General features: G+C 35.9%; 1 non-coding gene across 1 annotated transcript; it reads right to left on the bottom strand.

Annotated features, from left to right (window-relative positions):
- Nucleotides 1-3,412: 3,412 nt before the first annotated feature.
- Nucleotides 3,413-3,519, bottom strand: LOC149497709 (small nucleolar RNA R71). The gene has a single exon (XR_016320284.1). It is a non-coding gene; the product is annotated as a small nucleolar RNA R71 (small nucleolar RNA).
- Nucleotides 3,520-7,512: the final 3,993 nt, after the last annotated feature.

Below are 7,512 nucleotides of genomic sequence, written 5' to 3'. Positions count from 1 at the left end.
TAAGGTTATAATTTAGAATATATATGAGCTTGTTAGAAGAAAATAATTTACTAGACAAAGGGCATGTTTGACAAAATTAAATATTTTAATAGATGTTAACTGTCTTAGTAATTATTAGCTGTCTAATTTGTGTCTCATCAAATGTTAATGGGAGCAACATTTTATAATTCTTCCTTTCAAGCACTAAACACTAGTATAAATGCTACATCATCGAATAATATAAATAAAAAAGATAGTGTTTTGACGTTAGTCAAAATGCTAAATGCTATATGAAAAACTATTGCCTAATAAAGCCAAAGGGATAGGAAAAACATAGTTTTGTACTTCTTTTTTTAGGAACAAAGGGTAAGAGCTTAACTCAATAATCACACTACTTCTTAGAAAAGCAGTCCCATATCAAAGAATAACCACTCTCAGAGACCTTGAGGAGGAACACTAACCACATGCACACCCTTAGCAAAATGAAGGAGAGCTTGGATAAGTAATCTGCACAATGATTTGCCTCTCTGTACACATGGAAAACCTCCCAAATTTCTATTAAAGAGAGAAACCAAAAAACCTCCTACACTAACTGGGAAAAAAATCACTAGATGACTCCCCACAACTATTAACCTAATTAACAACCAATGCATTGTCCACTTTAATTGCGAGATGAGAATATGAAAACTCATTGCTATCCTCACACCTTCCAAAAGAGCCCGTATCTCAAGATCAGCTATAGACCAAAAGTCAACATTCACCATATAACCTGTCAACCATGCACTTGAGGAGTCCATCAATAGACCTCCACTGCCAGCCAAGCAACCTTGGACATATCCATTATAGTTCAACTTGATTGAGTTCTAAGCAGGTAGGCACCAAGCAGTCCAACAAATCTGTGCAAGCATGAGAATTTTGTACTTTAGTAGTGTAGCTAACAAATAAAATGACATCATCAATGGAAGCTTTAAATTCTGTAATATCATTAAAGAAAATAAATCTCTACCTGCAAAAATGTCAAATAAAATTTTTACCATTAGATTGAAAATTAAATGACATTGGAGAATCTAATTCTTTAATAATATGCAAAATTAAATTTATTATTTATGAAAATTATGAGATCAATGATAAGTGTTATTTTTACAGTACTTTTAATATAATTTTTATTAGGATTTTTAGTAGTTTTAATTACTTTAGTTAGTTTTATTTAGTTTTATTTATATTTTCTATCAAAGCTTCCTTAAAACATAATTTGCTTGATCTTAAGGAAATTTGTAGGATTTTGGCAAAGAAAAGAGCAAAATAAAGCAGAACACTCAGGCCCTAGCACGCCAAAGCCATGCTATCTTGCACGCCCGTGCCGCAAGAGGACATCAATCCAAAGGTGTGCTTACCTGAGCACGGCCCGTGCTGCATTCCATCATGAAGACTCAGAGCCTAGCACGCCCTAGTCGTGCTATATGGCATGCCCGTGCCATAGATTCCTCTCTAAACGTTTCCTAGAGCACGGCCCGTGCTGAACCATCCCTAGAACTCAGGATCCGGCACACCCTGACCGTACCGAACAGCACGCCTGCGCTACGAATCAAGTTTTATTTTGGGTTGCGAGTGCCAGCTAGTCCCTACGACTTACATGAGCCCACATAAGATGATTTCCTGACGTGCAGATCAACTTCTAATCCTATTTAGGCGCATGGGGGAGTCATAGTTGAGAAGAAATTCAAACCCTAAACAATTTCCTATTTCCAAAATGTTTCTTACTTAATGAAAGACTTTATTTCCTAAACGAAGTCGGATTTTCTCCTAGGAAGTCTATATAAAGAGAGAACCAATTGATTGTAAAGATATCTCTGGTTCTTCTATCTTTTGTTCTATTGTTTTCTCTCTTTCTTCAAGACTTCAAGTGTTTAAGATTTGTGTCAAGATTCAAGGAAGCTGTCTAGAATTATTTGTTGACTAGTTTTTATCTCTAAACTCTTAATCTTGTTTTTGCTTTTCATCATTCATATTGATTATGGAATTATTTTCAAGTTTAATTGAGTTTTATTTAATTAGTATGTCAAACTAAACTCTCATACTAGAAATTTTATTTAGCTTAATTTATTTTCAAATTTATAATATTAGATTTGCTTTTCTTTGTTCAAAGTATAATTTATTATTGAACTTAATGCTTCCAGGCAGAGTTTCTCCCCTGGATTGATTTATTTCATTAATCACTATCGGAAGAAGGGTTTTTGATATGAAAAAGGTAATGAATTACATGAGAATAATAACTTGATGCAGAAGCTATATGTTTTGACTCCTGGGGGGGTTTTCATGAGTTAACGACCTTAGGTTATGAATTCATAAACATACCATAAAACTTAATGATTTAATTCATGTTTGATTGTGCTATTAGAAGATAAGTAATTAGACCAGGTTAAAATAGCTAGCAATATATCGGGAGAGCTTGTTAGTAATTTTAAGGTTGTTTCCCTTACTTGAACAATTAAAATTGATTATCAAACTGATAAAATAAATTGGATAGAATTAAGTGAAATCAAAATCCCTAGTAGTTTTTAATCCTTGATTTCTTCTTATCAAAAATTGTCTTGCTTGTTTTCTTTCTATTCTCTTTTATTTGTTGAAGATTTTTTAAAATAATTCCCCTTATTGTTGTTTAAATAATAGTAGGTTAACATAATTTTGGTACTTGATATATAATCCTCATGGGAACAATACTCTACTCATTCTATATTACTTGTTGTGATTTCGTGTACTTACGAAAATCACTATCAAGTTTTGGCACTGTTGCCGGGGATTGGCATTACCAATATCAATACTTATTACCCTATTATTAATTTAGACATTCAATTTTATTTTTATTTTATTTAATTTTTTTAGAAGATTATTTCATGTGTTTATGCAAATAAAATCAGGTAGAACTGAGCTCTTGATCTTTGATCTAGAAATCGAAAAGAGTTGTCATAGGAATAATGCTGCTAGGAGAGCACGTGAGAACAAACTAGAACAACAAACAAATATGGCTGATAAAGTAAGCCCATAGGATGGATCTCAACCTCATATCCGCACCTTACGAGATTACATAACTCCTTCTCTCAATGGAACAACCTTGAGTATTGCTAGACCTAGGGTGGAAGCTAATAATTTTGAAATAAAACCTACACTTATCCAAATGCTTTGCACCTTAATTCAATATGGAGGTTTACCTAGTGAAGATCCTAATGCCCATGTCACAAATTTCTTATAGATTTGCGACACTTTCAAACAAAATGAACTTTCTGAGGATGCCATAAAATTAAGACTCTTTCCTTTCACTCTAAAGGATAAAGCACAATCCTCGTTACAATCATGCCCTACTGGAAGTTTTACAACATGGGAGGAATTAGCCCAAAAATTTTTAGCAAAATTCTTTCCATCTTCAAAAACCACAAAACTGCCCAATGAGATAGTGACCTTTACCCACCATGATCAAGAGAGTCCGTATGAAGCTTGGAAGAGATTCAAGGACCTACTAAGGAAGTGCCCACATCATAGCCTATCCAAGTGGTTACAGGTACAAACTTTTTATAATGTATTATCTCCTACCATAAAGATTACTCTAGATGCAGCTGCAGGTGGATCTTTTGAAAGAAAAGAAATTGATGAGGCATATGACTTGCTGAAAGAGATGGCAAGCAATAGCCATTATCAAAGCAACTCCAAAAGGAAGAAGACTGCAGGAGTTTATGAGATCAATGCCATTACTGCACTTAATGCCAAGGTAGACAATATGGTAAGAAAGTTGGACTTATTAACTACTAACTCGGTTAATTCTATTATGCAAGCTTGTGACAGATGTAATGGGCAACATGGGATTGGAGAATGCATGTTAGATTCTTTAAATCCGTAAAATTTGGAGCAAGTAAACTATGTGATGAATCAAGGAAGGAAGAACTACCCGTATTCTAACTCTTTTGATAACGGTTGAGAAATCATCCTAATCTTTCTTATGGGAATCCAAACAATGCCTTGAACGCACCACCAAGTTTTCTGCCCTAAGAAAAAAAGTCTTACGATGATCTTCTTACTGCCCTCTCTAAATCTCACATGGACTTCATGAACGAAACTCAAGAAAATATCAAAATCCAACAAGTTGCGATAAGGAACCTAGAGATTGAATTAGGGTAGTTTACAAACATGATGGCCTCCCGACCCCAAGGTACGTTACCTAGCAATATTGAAAAAAATCCTAAAGAACAGGTACAAGCTATCGCCTTGAGGAGTGGCAAACAGTTGGAGGATCCACCCAGGATGGAGAAAGAGAAGGAAGAGCAAAAAAAGATCCCCCTCATTGACCTAGAAGAGAAAGAGGAAGTAAAACCCTATTTTCCACTTGTTCCTTTTCCACAAAGGTTAAAGAAAACACAAGACGGTAAGAGTTTCCTCAAGTTTCTTGATGTTTTCAAAAAGCTTCAAATCAACATCCCTTTTGCTGAAGCCCTTGCACAAATGCCCAGCTATGCAAAGTTCCTAAAGGAGATCTTGAGTAAGAAAAGGAAGATTGATGATGAAGGAATGGTAATGTTAACAGAGGAGTGTAGTGCAATCATTCAAAATAAATTGCCTCCAAAATTAAAGGATCCAGGAAGTTTTTCTATCCCTTATAATATTGGAAATCTTGATTTTGAAAAAGCTTTAGCAGATTGAGGTGCTAGCATTAATCTTATGTCTTATGAAGTTTTTAAGATGCTAGCGATGGGAGAGCTGAAACCAACAAGGATGTCTCTACAGTTGGCAGATCGATCAATCAAATACCTAAGAGGGATTATAGAAGATGTGCTTGTCAAGTTAGGTAAATTTTTCTTTCCTATTGATTTTGTTATTCTTGACATTGATGAAGATAGAGAAGGATCCTTAATCCTTGGAAGACCCTTTCTTACAACTACAATAGCATTGATTGATATGTATGAAGGTAAATTAACCTTGAGGGTAGGTCAAGAGGAGGTTGTTTTTTATGTTCTTAAATCTTGTAAACTTCCTATGGATTATAATGACTGTTTTAGGATTGATGTTGTTGATGAATGTGTAAAGGACACTTTCAATATTAAGCTAAAAGTGACATTAATAATCAAAGCATCATAGATGAGAAAGAAAGTGAAACACCAGAGCAAGAATTTAAACAACTTCCATCTCATTTAAAACATGCGTTCTTGGGTGAGAATAATTCTTTTTCTGTTATTATTTCTTCTCGCTTAACACTTGATCAAGAGGAAAGGTTGTTGCAGGTCCTACGAAAACATAAGAAAGCCCTAGGATGGTCAATTTCAGATTTGCAGGGAATAAGTCCAAGTGTGTGGATGCATAAGATCTTGATGGAGGAAGATTGCAAACCTTCAATTAAGCATCAAAGAAGATTGAACCCAAACATGAAAGAAGTAGTCAAGGCTGAGATCATAAAGCTTTTGGATGCTGACATTATCTATCCAATTTTTGATAGCAGTTGGGAGTTTGATTTGGAGATTTGTGATAAAAAAGGAGCTGAAAACCTTGTAGCCGATCACTTATCCAAGCTTGAATTGGGGGAAGAAGAGCAGACAGAATTGCAAATCAATGAAGACTTCCCCTATGAACATCTTCTTCTTCTAGCAAATGCACGAACTCCATGGTATGCCAACATAGTTAACTACCTTTGCTTGTAAAATTACTCCTCCCAATCTTTCTTATCAACAAAAGAAAAAATTTTTTCATGGTCTTCAATATTACTATTGGGAGGAGCCTTTCTTGTTCAAGTATAGTGACCAGCTTTTTCGACGATGTGTACTAGAAGAGGAAATGGAAAGTGTTATTCGATTCTGTCATTCAATGGAATGTGGAGGACACTTTGGAGCAAGCAAGACGGCAGCACATATTTTAGAAAGCGGTTTGTATTGGCATAACTTATTTAAAGATGCTTTTAACTTTGTTTGTCTTTATGATCTTTGTCAAAGGTTAGGTAATATCTCCAAGCGACATGAGATGCCATTAAACAATATCCTTGAAGTGGACATCTTTGATGTTTGGGGCTTGGATGTCATGGGACCATTCCCTTCTTCTTAGTCCAATCAATAAATTCTAGTAGCGGTAGATTATGTCTCGAAATGGGCGGAAGTTGTTGCCCTTCCCAGTAATGATGCCAAAAGTGTGATGAACTTCATCAAGAAATATATTTTCACCCGTCATGGTACTCCTAGAGAAATAATCACAGACAAAGGTAAGCATTTTTGCAACAAGTACTAGGATTCCCTTCTTTCGAAATATGGTGTCACTCATCATGTAGGTACCCCATATCAACCTCAAACAAGTGGACAAGTGGAAGTCACAAATAGGGAAATCAAGAAGATATTGGAGACCACAGTTGGCCAATCAGGGAAGGACTAGTTCAAAAAACTCGATGATGCTCTTTGGGCCTATAGAACTGCATTCAAAACACCAATTGGTATGTCTTCATATCGAATGGTCTATGGTAAGGCTTGTCACCTTCCTGTTGAGTTAGAACACAAGGCATATTGGGCAATCCAGTTTCTTAACTTTAATGCTAAAGAGGCTGGTCAAAAAAGGTTGCTTCAATTGAATATGATGGATGAAATGAGGTTCCATGCTTATGAGAATGCCAAAATCTATAAAGACCGCACCAAACAATGGCATTATAAGTATATTATTCTGAGGGATCTAAAGGTAGGCCAACAGGTATTACTCTATAACTCTAGACTCCCTTTTCCAGGTAAATTGAGATCTAGGTGGTATGGACCATTCACGATCAAGGAAATCTTTCCACATGGAGCAGTTGAAATAGTAGATAGAAATTGGAGTTTCAAGGTTAATGCTCAACGGTTAAAAGTTTACCAAAGTGGAGATTTCAATCTAGTCAAAACCGTTATAAGCTTTGCTTAATTTTGCCTAAATGGGGGCCAGTGCGTCGAGCTTAACGACATTAAACAAAAGCGCTTGTAGGAGACAACCCATATTCTTTTCCTTAACTTTCTTATTTTGGTTTATTTTTGTTATTTTTTTATCATTATTCCCAAAATTTTTAAAATCATGCTTGTTCTTCTATGTTTAGTAAAGTTATTTCAGGTACAAGTTGAGGCGACAGGGTTTAGCACACCCTGACTATGCTAATCAGCATGCCCGTGCTTCAAAAGTGTAGATCGGTCTTGCAGGTCAAACCCTAGCACGCCCTTGCCGTGCTTACAAGCACGCCTGTGCCAGGTAAGACAGAATTGGCTCTTACAGGTCAGAGGCTAGCACACCCTGACTGTGCTAAGTAGCACTCCCGTGCTCCAAAAAGGTGTAAATCAATCTTGCAGGTCAGAGGTTAGCATGCCCTGACCGTGTTAAGTAGCACAATCGTGCCACGTTCCACATCTGTGATTTTAAAGAGTGCCTTTTCGGTTACCGCGCATCTCTATCTATTTAAAGTGCATGCCCTAGCCATCCTTCTCACTTCCAGTTTATACAGATTGCTAAGCCTAATTTGAAAATCAAATCCCACTATAATAGGGATACAATAAT

This window comes from Jatropha curcas, chromosome 3, assembly GCF_041381405.1.
Source record: "Jatropha curcas cultivar XTBG-Jc1 chromosome 3, XTBG_Jcur_1.0, whole genome shotgun sequence".
Taxonomy (NCBI): Eukaryota; Viridiplantae; Streptophyta; class Magnoliopsida; order Malpighiales; family Euphorbiaceae; genus Jatropha; species Jatropha curcas.
Note: the sequence above shows the minus strand (reverse complement) of the source record. Positions and strands in the feature narration are given on the sequence as shown.